Below are 17044 nucleotides of genomic sequence, written 5' to 3' on the forward strand. Positions count from 1 at the left end.
CCCACCAGAATGTAGCTCCGTGAGAGCAGAAACCAGCCAGTCTTACTTCTTGAAATAGTGTCTGATGTATAGCAAGTCCTGAAGAAGTGAATGGATGGATGAACTAATGGGTGAATGAATGGCTATACCTCCAGTTGAGAGAGTGAGCTGGGACATCTGGCTCTTTGCAGTACTTTGTTGGGCTTCTGCTCACCTGATGCCCAATACAGAAGCTGTGCTAAAGGCCAATTGCTAAAACTCTCCTGCACTTTCCTCCAGATATGAAAAACAGCTTAATGATAGACTTAATAGATAAAAATAAAGATAAAAGTGCTAAAGATAGATCCTGGGAGAGACCTCTGAGACATCCTGTGACTGATCCCCCTCAATCACCCCACTAGAGGAGCTCACACATCTCATCCCTCAGATTCCTGCCTCCTGATGCACCAGGCTGGGCTGGATGTGGTTGGGTGGGGCACTACTGCCTTCACTGGCCCCTTCCAGAATGATACTGGTGGCTGGAGGCCTCCTCTTCTTTTCAAGTGACCTGAAACTTGGGACCCTTTCTCCCTCAAGGGCAGAAAGACGGCTAAATTTCACCTTCCTCACATTTGTTGCTGCTGAGATCACCTGTGGAATAATCTGGGCCTCTTGGGTAAACACAGGTTTGGCTCTGAAGAACCTCATTCAGCTGATGGTTTGTGAAAGGAAGGTGGGTAGCAGAGGAGGGAGGTCATGGGCTGTTGCGCCATGGAGTCTGGCTGGCCCGGGGTGTGTGTCTTCCTCGAGCCAGCAACGTGGGGGACGTTCACCTTTCTGGAAAAGAACCACATCAATATTCTGGATGACTCTTACACAAGTAAAGACAAGTCTTGGGGCTAAAAGCCAGGAAAAAAAATCAGGCCACACAAAGGACCGAGGCCTTGGAAAAATCAAAATAATAAGCAAAAACCAGAGGTACTGGCTTCTGGAGAAAAACCTTGGGGCTATACTTCCACAGGGAAGTATTCTACAGGCTGGAAGAATGAGTGATTTCCAAGTGGGAGGGATACACCCACAATCCTTTCTTCTTAGTGTACACATAGAGAGGCTGCTGACACAGCCCAGCCAGTCATTAATTGAGGGCCATGGGCAACCTACTTCACTTCTCCGAGCCTCAATTTTCTCACCTCTGAAATGGGGACAAGAATACCTTAGGGAAAGAACTCTTAGGAAGATCAAATGAGACATGATACAAAATGCTTAGCACCATCTGGGCACAGAGCAGAAGCTCAATTAATGGCACTGTTTATTATCATTTTGGTTGAGGTTATTCCCACCAAATTTTTACTCTAAGACTCAGAGTTCAATTATATTCTATCCTACCCTCCTGATCTTTCTGCACAAAATGCCGTATCTTCTCTAACTGGAGGAGGGAAAAGAACTACCTTTCATGATGTACCTGTTATGGCATTGACCCACCGCATGGATGATAACACAACCCCAGAGAGGTGAAGTTACTTTCCCAAGGCCACAGAGCCAGTAAGTGGCAGAGCCAGGGCTGTTTGGTTTTAAACCCATACCTTTTGAACCATGCCGAAGGATTCTTCCTGGGTCAGGAGGAAGAGAAAGGAACTATATCATATTCCCTAATCTGGGAACAGAGGCTCTTCATGGTTGCAAATGCTCTTTTGTCCTAATCTTGTCAAGAAGGAACTCTGAAGTTGTAATATGGATCTAAATCCTTCTAGAGTTATTTGCCAGCCATTCTCAGGGGAGACAGACCCCAGAGAGGAGGTCTGAAAGGAAAGAAAATTAGAACATTTGGCAGATGGAGATAGGGCAATGAGACAAGACATCTGGGAAGTGAAGTGTTCCAAACGAATGGCGCCCACTGGGCTGACTGAGGAGGGAGGCTTCTTCCCACTGAGATCACTCAACTTCTGCATCATCACAGCCAATACTGCAAGGGGCTCCCAAGGCTGCTCAGAAGGGGCATGAATACTAGTGTGGATGATAGCTCCCCAGTGCCTTTATAAACCTGTTTGTTCATTTAATCCTCCCAACCATTATAAAGCGGGTATTGTTGTCCCCATCTCACAGATAAGGAGACTGAGGTTCAAGCTGGTGAAATGCTCCCTCAAGGTCATTTGGGTCTAGCACTTTGTAAGGGCTAGAGCTGGAATTCCATGAAGGCTGGGCAGGGGGTGGGGTTTCAAAGCCTGGCTGGTCCTCACTACACATGCTTGTTTGTTCTCCCTTTCTCCAAACCTCCATATTCCCACCAGCCCCACTTTTAGGGTCCTTGCCTGCTGCTTGTCACTGGGGCAGGGCAAGACCACTGCTGCCATGCTCTATTTCTGATAATACTTCTTGCTTAGCAGAAAATGCCCTGCCTGCCTTGAAGGGCCAGCCTGCTTTGTTCTAAGGTGCCAGCCACAACATTCTCATTACCTTTCAGACACTTCTCCATGCAGGCAGAATATCAGGTAGTCAAGGGCTCACCAGATTTCCAGGTTACATAAAATCAGGGTCCTCTGTCAGGGCCTCTGGCATGTTGTTTCACCTCTGTGCCTCATTTTTCTGTTCTGTCAAATGGTCCATTTTGAGGACCACTGCAACAGTGAGAGCTACATGACATCATCTGGGTAAAGTGCTCAGCCCTGACCTGGCACATGGAGAGTGCTTTATAAATGCTAGTTATTAACCCATAGACCTGAAGCATATAGAAGTGTGCTAAGTCAGAACACTCTTGGAAGCCAGTTAGTCTCTAATTCTCCCACTTTACAGAGATGGTGCATAAGGCCCCCAAAAGTAAGGCAACTTTTCTAAGTTTTCACAGCAAGGGGCAGTGATGACTTAGAACCAGTTCTTCTCATTCCCAAGCATGTGCCCCTCACTCCAGGATAGAGGTCCTCAAGCATAACAAGCTTTAGTGTCACCTGAAGGCAGGCTAAAACAGAGTTCTGGGCCCACCTCACAGGTTCCAGTTCAGTAGGTGTGGGTGGGGCCTGATAATGTGTATTTCTATCAAGCTTCCAGGCGATGCTGATTCTGTAGGTCCTGAAACTCTACCTTGAGAACCATTGTCATAGAGTCTGCAAACTCTAATGTCTGGGGGAGGCCAGGCAGGTAGTTAATGTAATATGTGAGCTAGGATCTGAAGGCAACTGAAAATTATTGCCAGGCCTTGTGGGAATAACCACTACTCCACATGAGATGGGTCTTGTCTAGATATGTGGATCCTTTGTATCCAGATCTTCCGTTTTCTTAAAAGAAGCCATAAGTATGTCCTTTTTAATGTGAAAACTCCTAGCATTTAAATATTAGCATGTAGTTCACATTTAAAAAAGTATTTGAGCCAAGAAATTACATCCATGTGTGGAATTTGATCCATAGGCCACAAGTTGAGGAACTCAGTGTTGCCCAGGATCTGAGTGTGGAACCAACCCTACATACAGCTGCTGCTTATTTGGCAGAAGAAATATAATCCAGAAAATCATGGTTTGCCCCAAAAGGGAATGTGCCAATGAATATTTTAAAATCTATTCATCTGATTCACATTCCTGAGGCATTCTCCAAAGCTGAAACTCAGCTTCATGTAGGTATATTACAAAGCAGGGCATTTGATCTGGATGCGGGGAAAATTCTAGTTAACCCCCCATTTTATGGAGTAGAGAAGCTTCAGGGGGCATTCCAAGCTGTGCAGACTCATCCAGCTCATCCTGGAACATTCCTATATTTATTTATCTCTCTTTTTTTTGGCTATTGTTATTAACAATGTTTGTTGTATGTATATGATTTGCTAGAAATTTTACATATAGTGTCTCATTTAACCTGAATAATATTGTGAAGAAAGTGTTATTATCCCGGTACTTCAGCTGAAATAAGCAAACCTATACTTAGAGAGAACCCCTATAGTGGTCAATTATGGAGGAAAAGCTTACACCAGGTCTTGAGAGCATTAAAGACCGTTAAACTTCCAGTAGGTTGATTGATGGTTTAACTGGCTCCTGAGCCCTGTAGTGTCCCGTATGTAAAGGTCAAGGACTATCTTATATTTCCCTGTATCCCTTATAGGGCCAAAGTCAGACCCTACCCACCTCATATCCTAAATGCATAAAAGTTTCAGCTAGTGAAACTGGCACCATCTTGGAGAAAAATTCCTCCTCATCATCAGAGGGGGGACTCGGGAGAGAAAATTACAGTTTTCTGTAAAATATGGAAATAGATGCTTACAAACAAGTTCAAATTTATGATAATTTCCTGATACCTCAAGACATCTCACTCGAACATCTGTGTAGTTCATGGACGAGTGCATGAACTGTTGCTAATCAGAAATGAATTGTGCCAATTCCACAGACCCATGTTTCTTGCATTTCCAGATTTTTCCCCTTCAAGCTAGTCTCCTTCTAAGTTAATTAGACCACGATAGAGGCATGGATACCCTTCCATGAATCATAGTAGGCAGAAATCACTGGCGGAGAGAGAATAGACCAAGGAAAATAGTATTTTTCTTGCCTTGACAGTTGATTCTTTAACTCTCTTCTCCACCACCCATACACACACAGCCATAAATAAGATACACTACAGACTTTCTCAGGTGTCAACATCTTAATGAGTGAATCTGCTTTCTGACACTTTGCAAAAGGTCAATAAAGGAAAAAGAAATTAGACACAGGCCTGCATCATTCTCATGTGGAAGTTACTCCATTCACACTAACAGCAGCAGTGGAATTGTTATTTTGCAACTGTAGAACAGATGTGAAGCCCAAATGATATGGTAGAGTTTTACTTTTGAATGGTGCATATTTTTAAATTGGGGGAAAGGATGGGGTTTGACATTTATGGGTGACAGAGTTCCTGTTGCAAAGCGACCCTGCTGTTAAGCTTAAGCTGAAACAGGCAGCCTTGGAGAAGGGGGGCTCTGTTCTGGAGGGACCTGTCCCCATCCCATCCCTCCAACCTGGAGACAGCTCATAGCATGACATGTCTGCTAGTTTCTCCAGTCTGTTTTCCACACCATCATCACAGTGATTTTTTCTGACCCAAACAGAATCGGGTCATGTCCTGCTGAAAGGCGCTTCAATGGTACCCACAACTCTTAGGATGAAGTCCTGAATCCTTAAAGTAGCCTAGGCTTTCTTCCTGGTCTGATCCTCCCTTCCCCCATCATGTATCACGCCCCTTGCACAATCCATTCCAGCTCAAGGGTCCTCAAATAGCCACTTGCCCTTGCTCCACAGGGCCTATGCACCTGCAGTGACCTGTGTCTGGAACACTGTGTCGCTCTACCTGCCCTCTGCAGGCTTCCAACCTCAGGCTGTCCAGACCTCCCAGACAAGGACTCCTTGCCATGTCCTCTCCTTGCACCACACACTCTTCCTTCAAAGCACTTCTTCAGTTTTTAATGAAAGACTTGTTTGTGGGTGCCCTGATTGATAGCTGCCTACCCCACTGTCCGTGAGGACAGGCTCTATATCTGTTTCTGCTCACCTCTGAATACTTAGACTTAGCATGGATCAAGGGTCCTCATCCTCAGCACTACTGACATTTGAGACTGGGTAATGCTTCACTGGAGTAGGAAGGGCAGTCTTGTGCATTGTAGGATAAGCAGGAGCAGCCTTGGCCTCTCCCCACTAGATGCCAGAAACAATTCCCAACTTGGGAAAAACAAAAATGTCTCCAGATGATGTTCAATTTTCCCTTGGGGGGAGTAGGGAGGCAAAGTCACCCCCAGTTGAGAATCACTGGATTAGAGCCTGGCACACAGTTGGCACTTAATAAAGGCCCACTTACTTTCCAAAGCCCTTTTTATTTCCTTTTGTAAAGCAGGAGGTCCCTCTCTAAAAATCAGTGGAATGCTAATACAGAAAACAGTGGAACAGGTGCTGCTTCAGCAGATGGATGGGGATCCTGGGACCCACCTACTCACCCCTCTCCGCACTGCAGCGGTCCCCAGGGCTCTAGAAAACGTCCAGGGGGATGGGGGCAAATAGGTTTGGGGGTAAAAACAAAAGATGACTCTGCCAGCTAACCTGCGCAAGTCACTTAAATGCCCAGAGCCTCCATTTTTCCATCTGTAACTGGGAAATGAAAGTCTCTACCTTACGGGTTTTTTGGTAAAGGAAATAAGTTAAAGTGAGCAAAGAATCTTGTACTGTCTGACGCATAGGAGGAGCTAACAAGTATAGGGTGACTTTTTTTTTTCCTGTTTCTTATATCCTTCAGGGGCCTTAACAGAGAGCTCAGTCGCTTACAAGAACTTTAAGCATCTTATTAATTTTATATGAAAACAAATATTTGGACATGGGAGATCCCTGAAAGAACCGTTTATTTTTATGCAAAAAAAAAAAAAAAAAAAGAAAAGAAAAACAAAAGACTTGTTTAAAGTGGCAGTTGTGGTAGCTCTGTAAATAAATATTCCTTGAATGATTGTAAGCATTAGGGGGGGCAGTTCGCCCCTGCAGGGTAACTTCCATGGCCAGAGGATTATAGGGACACAATACAGGTTAGCTTCAAAATGTACAATCTCAGAATTTTAGTCAGCTTGCATTTTCACTATATGACCCACCGCACCTGGAGGTGATGACCCTGGTGATGCCACCAACCGCCATGCTGTAAAGGGCAGGAGAAGTTGGTTTGGAAGATGAGGAACAGAGACAGAACAGTTCTCCAAGTTCAGGTGAATGGACAAAGGGGCCCACCACTCGGGTGAGAGAAGAAAGATTGCATTTCAATGTTCTTAGTGACCATGGGTAACATGGGTGGCATGCCTGATGCCTGCTGAATTCCAGACCCCAGTTGTCCAGGGGTAACGAGGCACAGAAAAATCATGCCCTTGAGCCAATTACCATCCAGTAGAGGCGCTACTGTTGGGCGAAAGTGTTATATACAGGAAGTAAATATAAGGGAGTTTAGAAGAACGGATAAAAAAAATAACAAGTCATCTTTCTTCATCTGAAAAAATAATTATAATATCTACCTCATAGGGTTGCTGTGGGTATTGAGTTGATATATAGAAAGAGCTTAGAACAGGGTCTGCCACATAGTAAGTACTCAGCAGATGTTTCTATCATCATTAACCCTTTACTGAACACTTACTATGTGCTGAGCACAAATAAGCATGTTACCTCACCTCATTCTCACAGCCTCAGAAGACAGGCTTTGTATTATCTCCATTTTACATTTAAGGAAACCATAGATCAGGAAGGTGAGAAAGATCTACCCAAGGTGAGAAAGATCTATCCAAGGTCAGGCACCCTAGCAACATTGATCCAGGAAGCAAACCCAAATCTAGGGCTTGGCAAAAGTGTTCATAAAGGGTCAGATTTTTCTTTTCTTTATTTTTTTTAATTTTTTGAAAATTTTAATGTTTATTTGTTTTTGAGAGAGACAGACAGAGCACAAGTGGGGGAAGGGCAGAGAGAGTGGGAGACACAGAATCTGAAGCAGGCTTCAGGCTCCAAACTGTCAGCACAGAGCCCAACACGGAGCTTGAACCCACACACCATGAGATCATGACCTGAGCTGAAGTCAGACGCTTACCGCCCGAGCCACCCAGGTGTCCCAAGGGTCAGATTTTTCTTAAACAGATAATGCATTTTTAGGTTTTGCAGGCCATAAAGTCTCCACTGCAGCTCTTCAACTCTTCCATTGTAATGTGAAAGCAGTCATAAACAATAAGTAAACTAATGGGCATGGCTGTATTCCAATAAAACTTTATTGACAAAATCAGGTAGTTTGCTGGCTCCTCTAAATCACTGCCACATACAGTCTCTCAAAAGATGTCTGCCAGCTGAAGATAACAACAAGAGCTGTCAAGACTGATTTAGGTCAAAGAATGTAGGCTGGGGTACTGCCTTGGAGATTCCCCTGACCATAAGCTAGCCAGCCCCTACCAACTCACTAAATACTACCCCTCTCCTCCCAGAGGGTCTAAGTCACAGTGTTTGCAAAGCTGTGGCAAGCGAAGCGGTGGAAGAGCTAATCCATGATGGAGAAGCTTTGTTTGATTTTTCTCTAAGTATATTTGAATTATTAAGTGTCTTGCTCATTAAGTGAAGGGTGCTGTTATAATTCTATCACTAGAGACAAAATTGCCATTTAAATTGAGTTTTGCCAATTTAGCTAATTTAGTAAGTGGGCATTGCCACATCTTAATTATTATCCTCTGATTACAGATTATTCATGGGGATGATGCAGTGTTGGTGCACCAAATCTATAGGCTGGAGTGCATGCACCTTCCTTGGAAGGTCGTCCACTCTGGGAAGTGCTCTACCCTGTAGTGAACGGGTAGCCAGGCCGGTTTCTCCAGTGATGTCCAATTATTTACTAATTAATAAAGAAAAGAATGACCAATAATGACCACGATAAAGACCTACTGATTCTGTCTCCTTAACAAGACACACAGAATAGTTATCGTTATTCATTTTGATTATCTTGCAGTTGGCTATGTTTCCTTCTCTCGGCTCTAGGTCTGCTATTGACTAGCAGTGAGACCTTTGACGAGTCACTTCACCTCCTGGTGCCTCAGTTTCCTCCCCTAAAATTGTCAGGCAAGTTCAGAGTTTTGGTGCAAAGCTGAGACTAGGGGGTGGGAAGAGAAGTGCCCTGAGCTTGCATGAGCCTCATTAATGTTGCCTTTTTAAATGCTCACTCTGGGCCCCTTCCTTGAAGCCCCCTGGCCCCAACTCTTGTAGAGGCACTGGCATTGCCTTCTGTATAAAATGATGTCTGACAGTGTTATCATTCTTGGGTCTCTTAAAAAACATTTTATGCTTCTGGGGTTTGATTCTGTGCATATCGTCAAGATGTAGACATTGTTGATTTTGTTCTCTGTCTCCTGAAGGGCAGACAGGTGGTTTTGAAAATTTTCAGACAACTGGGGAACTAATTTGTTCTCATTTGCAAAAATACTTAGGAAACAGAAAAATACTTCCTTAAAGTTGTTTTTCCCCCAAGAAAAAAAATTTCTGCTAACTTCCTAAAGGGTAGCTGACTTGACTTGGCCTTTCATTAGTTGTGTTGAGAGGCATGAAACTACAGTCATGTAAGGATGTAGCTGATAGAGAATGGCTTTTTCTGTGTGCTCTGCTGAGTAAATGTCATTCCTAATTATTATTTACCTGTAGGACTTTTAAGCTATAATGTTTTGTTCTACCAGAAATGTCTGATTTTTGATATTTTTAGAGAACCCGTTTTTCTCCTATGAAGTCAGTGTACTGTGCACAGTTTGACAAGTTTTAAGACAGAACGTAGCGGTTGGAACTCTAAGCAAAATAATACAGTAATGAAGGATGACTTCTCCGCATCTGCGATGTTCATCACTGCTCTACTATGAAGACCTTCATTTCACCGCTAAGTAGGTAGGACATGATAAAGCACTGAATTCTCAACTAGCATATATTAATGTTCGCTTCTTAATGCAGTCTCCCAAACCTTGACCTGATACTCAAATGGCTGCTGTCCAAAGGCTCTAGTGGTTTTAGAATCCAAACTTCTCTGCTGAGCTGCCTTTCAGCATGTCAGACCTTGGTGACTGAGCACCAAAGAAAGGAAAGAGAGCTAGAACAATCCAGTCCTCTGTGACGCTTTGGCAGGATCAGAAGGACATGCCTGACGTTCCGTTTTCCTACACTGTCATTGTGAGTCAAGATCCTCTTTGCTGATTTTAAATTTTGATCCAATGATGTACAGGAGAGGGCATCTCTGCTGTGACTCATGGATTTTGGCTCTTCCAAGCTGTGTACAAATGCACTCAGAAACGGCAATAGTACAGTGAACTGCAGACCATCCCTGTACGCTGTAGCTCCCTCCAATTACCAGGACTGTGCACACACAGTGCAGGCCAGTCCTGGAAACTCTGCCAATGTGTCTTCACCACTGCTTAGCAGCCTGCTCAATGGACTCCCTCTCCAGTGCTCTACCAGAAGTTCCCGAGATTAAGCTCCCTAATTTAAGCCAGTACGTAGGTGGATAAGATTCACATCTGGCTGATAGAGCATTAGCTTACTTCTGCCTAGTTCTTTCACCTCACAGACCACTTAATTTTTTTTAAATCAGACTTAATACTAAGGCTAGATGGTTAAAGTTGTTTTGGCAACATATCATATTATATTTTCCAATTTGTAGATGATGTGATAAAATGGCTGTATCACATAGATAATAATGGAGCTGATGATAATAATGGCATGATAACCAACATTCATCGAGTCATAAGCCTGTGAGCAACACTGTGCTAACATTTAGCATACACTATCACATTTCATACTCATTAGTGCCTGATAGGCTGGATCTCAGAACTAGCTCCATCCTGGAAACAAGAGAGACAAGTCTTGGCAAGGTGAAGTGTCTTGCCCAAGGTCAGACAGCCAGGAAATAAAAAGCAGGATTTAGATCTAGGTATGCATGAATCTAATGTATGCAGTTAGCTTGGGAGAAGTGTGAATGCTGACAAGTGTTCGGTTCCTTGCCTGCCTGCATGCATTCTCCTCATATGACAGGTGCTGTGGTACCTTGCCCTTAAGGGTTTGTAAGTCAGTGGTGACAACACAGGGTGGTTTCAACTATGATGCACTTCAGGGACAACTACCAGAGTACTCAGGAGGGGAATGTAAATCAGACCAGACCAAGGAAGTCTTACTCCCCGGGGAAAGATGGTGGAGGGAACTTGTCCCAAGGGATTTACAATTCTGTTCCTTTTCTACTAAATGAAAAATAAGGGAAGTGACACAGGCTTTGTTCTGGTTCCTGGTTACTGCCACCCCATATCCGGTATCTACTTGGTGCCCTGCCTCAGCACTTCTCAACCTTGGGGACACCCCACAGATGTGAGGTGAGCTACAAAGCAAATGCTAATCCATGCACAGCACAAAGGGAAGATTAGCGCTCTGTGCTCCACATGGTTAGGTCTAACATGGTTAAGCCTATTAGCCACAGACTGGTCAAGCTGAGTGAGGCAAAAGCAGGCAAGGTCCCTAAGTCAGCACCATTAGAGATGACACCAGAAGTATGGTCAGGAATCGTGGGTACACTTTGTTCATTCTTCTCAGTGATTACATCAAGTCTGGACTCCAGCCACCCCCATCAACTCCCTGCCTCGTCAATCTGCATGTTGAAGGAAATCCAAGAAGGGAATGCAAAAGATGGCGACTGCCTGGAAGTTGGGGAGGTGGGTGTCTGACCCCAAAGCTGCTTGAAGCCTCATATGGACAAGCACTCTGCAAGCATGCTATGGCCAAATTTCCAGAACAAAGGCCAGCAAGGCCCCTTGACATCCACATGTGTTGCCCCTTCTCATCAGGAATGAGACTGAATCAAAGGAAAGGACATGAGTTGAACTAGAGATGCATTGTTTCTGAAAGGTGGACAAACGAGCAGACTGCTTCCCCAGCTGAAAGTGGTATCAGTATTAAAATAAAACAAAGTACTGGATTCATTTATGCTGACTCCTGATGCTCAGGATAATGACTAATTTACCAGAACAGGGAGAGCTGACCTCCAGCACTGGCTCTCAACCTTTGCCTGCACATGAGAATTACCTGGGGATGCCCAGGCTGCAATACAACTAATGAAATGGGATTGTTGCAGGTGGGACCCAGGTGCCAATATCTGCACAGCCCCCAGGTGATTCCAGTGTATAGTGAAGGTTGAGAGCCACGGTCCCACAGGCTAACCTGCCACACTCCAATAGAGGAAGCTACTGGTAAACACAACCTGATTTCCATGGCGACGTGTCACTGAGCTCCTCTCCCTTTCAGAGCACACCAAGAGGTGAATTATTTAGTTTCCTTGTCCCTATCCCCACCGTGTTTCAAGTGATGGGGCCTCAAGTGGCAGGGAATCTCTCTTATTTAATGACTGGAGGCTAGGATGGGAGCATGATACAATCTTGCCTGTAAAGACCTGCTGGAGTAACCATTTCTTTGCAGAGAACGGCAGGCAGATGTGGAGTGTGCTGAGGAACAGTTAGGATGTGGCAATGGGGACAAGAGACAGACTTTTCTGTGAGAATTGCTATAGTTTGAGGATGCCACATTGATACTAGAATATTCTGGTAGTCTTTCTTGGGATTTGGTTCCTGGGAAACTATGATATCAGATCTCTCAAAAAAAAAAAAAAGAGAAGGAAACCACTGTTCATCTTTAAACACTGCATTTGTGTTTGTGTATTTATAGGAAAATATCAGAAAGATACACATTTCACTTTTAAGACTGGTCACTTCTGGAGGCTGAAATTTAGGGAACAGTGAAAGGGACTTGACTGTTTTTTATGTAACGCTTGTTTACAATGTTTGGATCACTTAAAACAAAAAGTATATAAATATTGGCTTGGTGGGCCATCCTTGCTCTCACTCAGTATTCGGTTCCATATGCCCCAGATCCAAGTCCCCCATCACCAAAACCTACATCAAGAGTGTCAGTCACACACATCTTTGCTGAGGGCTTCATGAGGAGGCCTAGGAGTGTGTCACATCAACTGGGAAGTCTCCAGCACCTTCCTTCCCTCTCCCTGCTCACATCTCCCCATGTGGTAGCTGCCTTCTCTGCCTCCCAGTGATCTCCCTACCTCATGTCACCTACCTGAACCTTCTTTCCCTTCCTCAGCCCCTCCTCAGCCTGGCTTATACCAGTGGTTTTCCTGCCTCCTACATCCCCTGCCCCCAGGATCCTCATGCCATGTCCTCCTCACTTCACAGAATAGGGGATCTACCCTCCTCACTGTGCGTGTGCGTGTGTGTATGTGTGCAGGTGATCTTAAAGATCACATGCTGGCCATTAACATTAAATCGGTTTCCATCACCTCCATCATATCCCTTTGTCCTATTTTACCTTCTCTATAGCACTAATCACTTTCTGACAGTATGTCTTCATTTGTTTATTGCATCTGTGTCTATCTTCCCACTAAAATATAAATATGTGGTCCGGATTCTGTTCACTGCTATAACCCTAGCACCTATAACTGCTCCTGACATGCCCTAGGCTCTCAGAAGTATTTGTGAATATATGGTGAATATATGAATGAATGAATGAATGAATGAATGAATGACATTTTTTTCTGACACACAATGGCACAAGAGGAATAAAGAAAAGGGCTGTCAAGAGGGAAGTGATCAAATCAGAGGTTCCCTGGAGGAAGGTTTCACACTGTTTCTGGGACTGCTGGGAATTGTCTCCTGGATTTCTTGGCTGTGTCTCCTAGAACCACACCACATGTAAGCCACTACACCAGAAACTTCACATTCCTCATTTTAACCCTCACTGTCATCCTACAAGGTAGCATTAGCCTAGTTTCACAGATGAGGAAACAATCTCAGGGATCTTTTGTCCCATTCTAGTCAAACAGCTAGAAAGTGACAGAAATGGGATTAAAACTCCAATCAATCTGATCCCAAAGCACTTTCCACAAAACTCTGCTATCTCATAAAATAACCAAATCTCATTTTATATGCCATGGGCTTAGTGCACTTGGATAGGTGGGAAGGGTTTCTTCAAAGAAAACTGAAGTTCAAAGAAACCAAGCAATTATTCATTTCCTGAGAGACAGCCACATCAAACCAAACCCCCTTGGAATGGCTCTAGCTTGGGTGTCCTTTCTACTGACCCACTGTGGGTAGCAAGGCACATGCATTGATGGCTTTTGTTAGCAAAGGGCTGACGTGAGCTAAGCCATTCTCTCAGTGTTCTTTGGAATGCATGTGCATTTTTAAGGTGGCTTCCCAAGTCTGGGCTCTGTACAAAGGAACCCTTCATGAGTGAAAGCATCCCACATACAAGTCTTAATCCTGAGATCAAGGATGTCAGTAACACAGTGACTTCACCAAGCGAGCTGACCAGCCAAAGACATTTTATCTTTCCCAGGAGGAAAATGAGCTCACATGAATTCACTTTCCCCAGCGTGTGTGCTCCCCTTGTTCTGAAGAGTGCGTGCCATGGCTGTGAGGACACCCCATGAAGCAGGCTCACCCATGAAATGTGATGAGGATGCTTTCTCCCCTGTTGTTGCTGGTTTTTTAAAAACACTTATTTATAGAGCTTAATTGTGCAAATGTGGGGAGAAAAACAAATGTAAACCTTGATGGATTGCTGAGAGCATGAGAAAAGAAACCAAGGTTGCTCAACAATCTAGAGAGGCTCACACGTAAAGTGCTTTCCACCATCACTCTAGGGGTGAAGAAGATGTAGATTTAAGAGAGAGAAACAACCCTTCTTGAAATTAATAATTCAAGGCAGAATCACAAAACTTAATTGCTCCCTGTCAGCCTCAACTCATCCTTGTCTTTCGTTATTTTGCACAAATTGATTTGGCAGCATTAAATAGCCACCACATTCATTTTTAAAGGACTTTCTTGTTATCTTTAGCCTGTTAATATGTTCATCCTTCACCCCCCTTAAGTAATTCTGGGCAGATTTTTACTCATTGAAGTTCTCATTTGATCAGAGGAGGGAAATTGTCCAAGATGAAATGTCATCCTGGAGGACATACATCACCACCCTAAGAGGCCCTGAGGTCCCTCACACCCAGACATGCAGCCCAGAAGTGGGTGCGTTAAAAAGGAAGAAAAGCTGGAGTGTCTTCTGAAGCTGTGCTTTAACCACTCCTCATATGTGGCTACTTAATTTAAATTAATTGAAATTTGTCAATTTGTCTGTCAGTCACATTAGCCCTATTTGAAGTGCTCACGGGCACTCATGGCTAATCACCACCACATTGGTACCACAAAACACGACTTCTGTCACCACGGGAGGTTCTGTTGGATAGCACTGGTTCAAAGCTTTCAGCCTCCAATAGGGTGGCTTCTTACTACCTTACTCATCTCATGACAAGGTAAGCCAGATATTCTGCATACAGTTTGCCATAATTGACTTTGTGGAAAATCCAGGTGTGAAAAGCTATGGATTTCGTGCCTGTTCTTACCCGTATGGGATAGTTTCATTGGTGTCAATAGAACAAGGAATGGGGAATGTTTACCATGTGACCAAGGATGGATGTGACAGAAGAATACTGGTCCTTGGGAGCCTGGCTTATAAATGTTTTATGCAGTGAGCTTGAGAACATCTTTCACCCCTCCTGTGCCTAAGTGCCATTTGCATACATGCGGCAGGCGGCCTCTGAACCTGCGTAGGCATACTGCATAGATACTGTGATTTCCTTTTCAAGACCGAGCACAGTAGAACTTCAGTCTACCGGGCCAGTTGCAGGTTCAAGTTGACCTTGAGCATCCCATTCCCTTTTCTCAGGGCATAGAGATAAAAGGAATACATAGATACCCCTCATCCTACATGTTTGGCCTTTAGTCTACCACCAAGCAAGCCTTGGTATAATTAATAGTGCAGTTATCTGCCAATTATTCCACTATTCAAGCAGCACTAGAAGTACCCGGGGCATAGAGTGAGCATCATGTGCACAATTAATAATTTTCATCACTCAACTACTTGTGCAGTATTTAACCTAATAGCATTAGATGTGCATTATTGGGCTTTGATTGCTGTTTTCTTCTATCCACCCACTCTTGTATAACTGTTCTCTATGAAGTTGTCATGATTTGTTGACAAATCATATATTTTTTTCTAATTTCTTACACTTTTCAACAGTTTGCATGTACCTGAGCCTCTCCTTTTTAAAAATGTTTCTTTCCTTTGGCTTCCATGACACTGTCCTTTCATGGCCTCTCTTTTGGATAGACCATGCTTCATGTCATTCACTAGTTTTGTCCTTCTGCCCAGCAAAAGTTACCCTCAGACTTGGATTTCCTCTGAGCAGCATATACCCATGGCAAGGAGCTAAAATTTTGCCCTGGTGGAATTGGGACTGGAGAACTTAACTGACCACATGAAAACAGTGGGGCATTCCAGGGCAGGGCAGGGCACGCTTAGACCCAGTTCATCTAGGTGAAGAGTGAGTGTCCCTGGTCAGCAGCACTGCCACTGGTTAGCACCACTGGTTGGAGGAATTAGGGGTTTGTTTGTTTGTTTGTTTGTTTACTTTAGGATGCAGGAAGTAGAGACCAGACTACTACAAGATGGTAGAAGAGGAGGATCATAAGAATGAGCCTGTCCACCTGGGATCACTAGGTATAATATGTGTAGCAGCAAGACTAACTATAGACCCTGTCTTCTGGTGGACGGAAAATGTTGCCAATATTCGCTTGTCTTTGGGCAGGGCAAGCCAATGAGGTGGCTGGCCCCAAGTTTTCAGGGGGAAAGAGTTGGCTAGGAGGACCTAGAGAAATTCCAGGTTGACATCATCATACTTCTGCCTCTTCTTCCTCTACATTTGTACCCTCTCTACCACCCATCTTTGAAAGGCTTAGGGATATGTGAATTCCCATATCCACTGAAACCCATGAAAGATTCCTACTAGCTATACTGTTTTATCATCCAAAACCAACTAAAGACTTTTTCCTCCATAGTTTACCCCCAATCATATAGGATTATACCTTTGTTATTATCTTTGATTCCTATCCCTCTTGAACCCCACACTTAGTTGGTTACTAAATTCTGACAATTCTATTAAACATCTTTCCGATAGGTTCCTCATGGCCTTAGAGCAGTGGTTCTCAAAGTCTGGTCTCTAAACCAGCAGCATCAGCATCACTTGGAAATGTGTTATAAATACATATTCTCAGCTCTCACTTACAGAATCAGAAACTCTAGAGATAAGGCCCAGACATCTATGTTTAACAAGCCCTCCAGATGGTTTTGACTCATGCACAAGTTTGAGAGCTACTGCCTTGAATCACAATTCAAACTCCTTACACTGGCCTCCAAGGCTCTAGATAATCTGGCCCTTCCTAATTCTCCAAACTCATATGAAGCTGCTTCAATGCTTCAGCCACAGTGGTCTTCTTTCAACAACTAGGAGGGCCTAAGATCTTCCCACCTCAAGCCTTTGTAAATGCCAAGTCCTCCATCTGGAATTTTCTTAGGTTCTTTGCTCTTCTTCCCACTTTTCACATTGCAAACTCCTCTAATCTTTTAATTTTTAGCATATATCATAGAAGTTATGCTTGGCCAAGCTACCTAAAGTACCTGCCTCACATCTGCCCTAACTTTTTTGGATATTCCCTATATCTATTCCTTGA

At 43.9% G+C, this 17044-nt stretch overlaps 2 protein-coding genes across 6 annotated transcripts in view; one reads left to right on the forward strand and one right to left on the reverse strand.

Annotated features, from left to right (window-relative positions):
• DOCK2 (dedicator of cytokinesis 2) overlaps positions 1–17044 on the reverse strand; it is a 416930-nt gene that overhangs the window by 129768 nt on the left and 270118 nt on the right. The window lies entirely within an intron of this gene.
• The window catches only part of INSYN2B (inhibitory synaptic factor family member 2B), a 121018-nt gene that overhangs the window by 33126 nt on the left and 70848 nt on the right, over positions 1–17044 (forward strand). The window contains exon 2 of one of the 5 annotated variants that reach the window (XM_019839124.2): positions 9151–9326. The exons of the other annotated variants lie outside the window; for them this stretch is intronic. The gene's annotated coding sequence lies outside the window, so the exon portion shown is untranslated. The remainder of the gene's footprint in view (positions 1–9150; positions 9327–17044) is intronic. 5 annotated transcript variants of the gene reach the window in all.

The sequence above is a fragment of the Felis catus genome, chromosome A1 (genome assembly GCF_018350175.1).
Source record: "Felis catus isolate Fca126 chromosome A1, F.catus_Fca126_mat1.0, whole genome shotgun sequence".
Taxonomy (NCBI): domain Eukaryota; kingdom Metazoa; phylum Chordata; class Mammalia; order Carnivora; family Felidae; genus Felis; species Felis catus.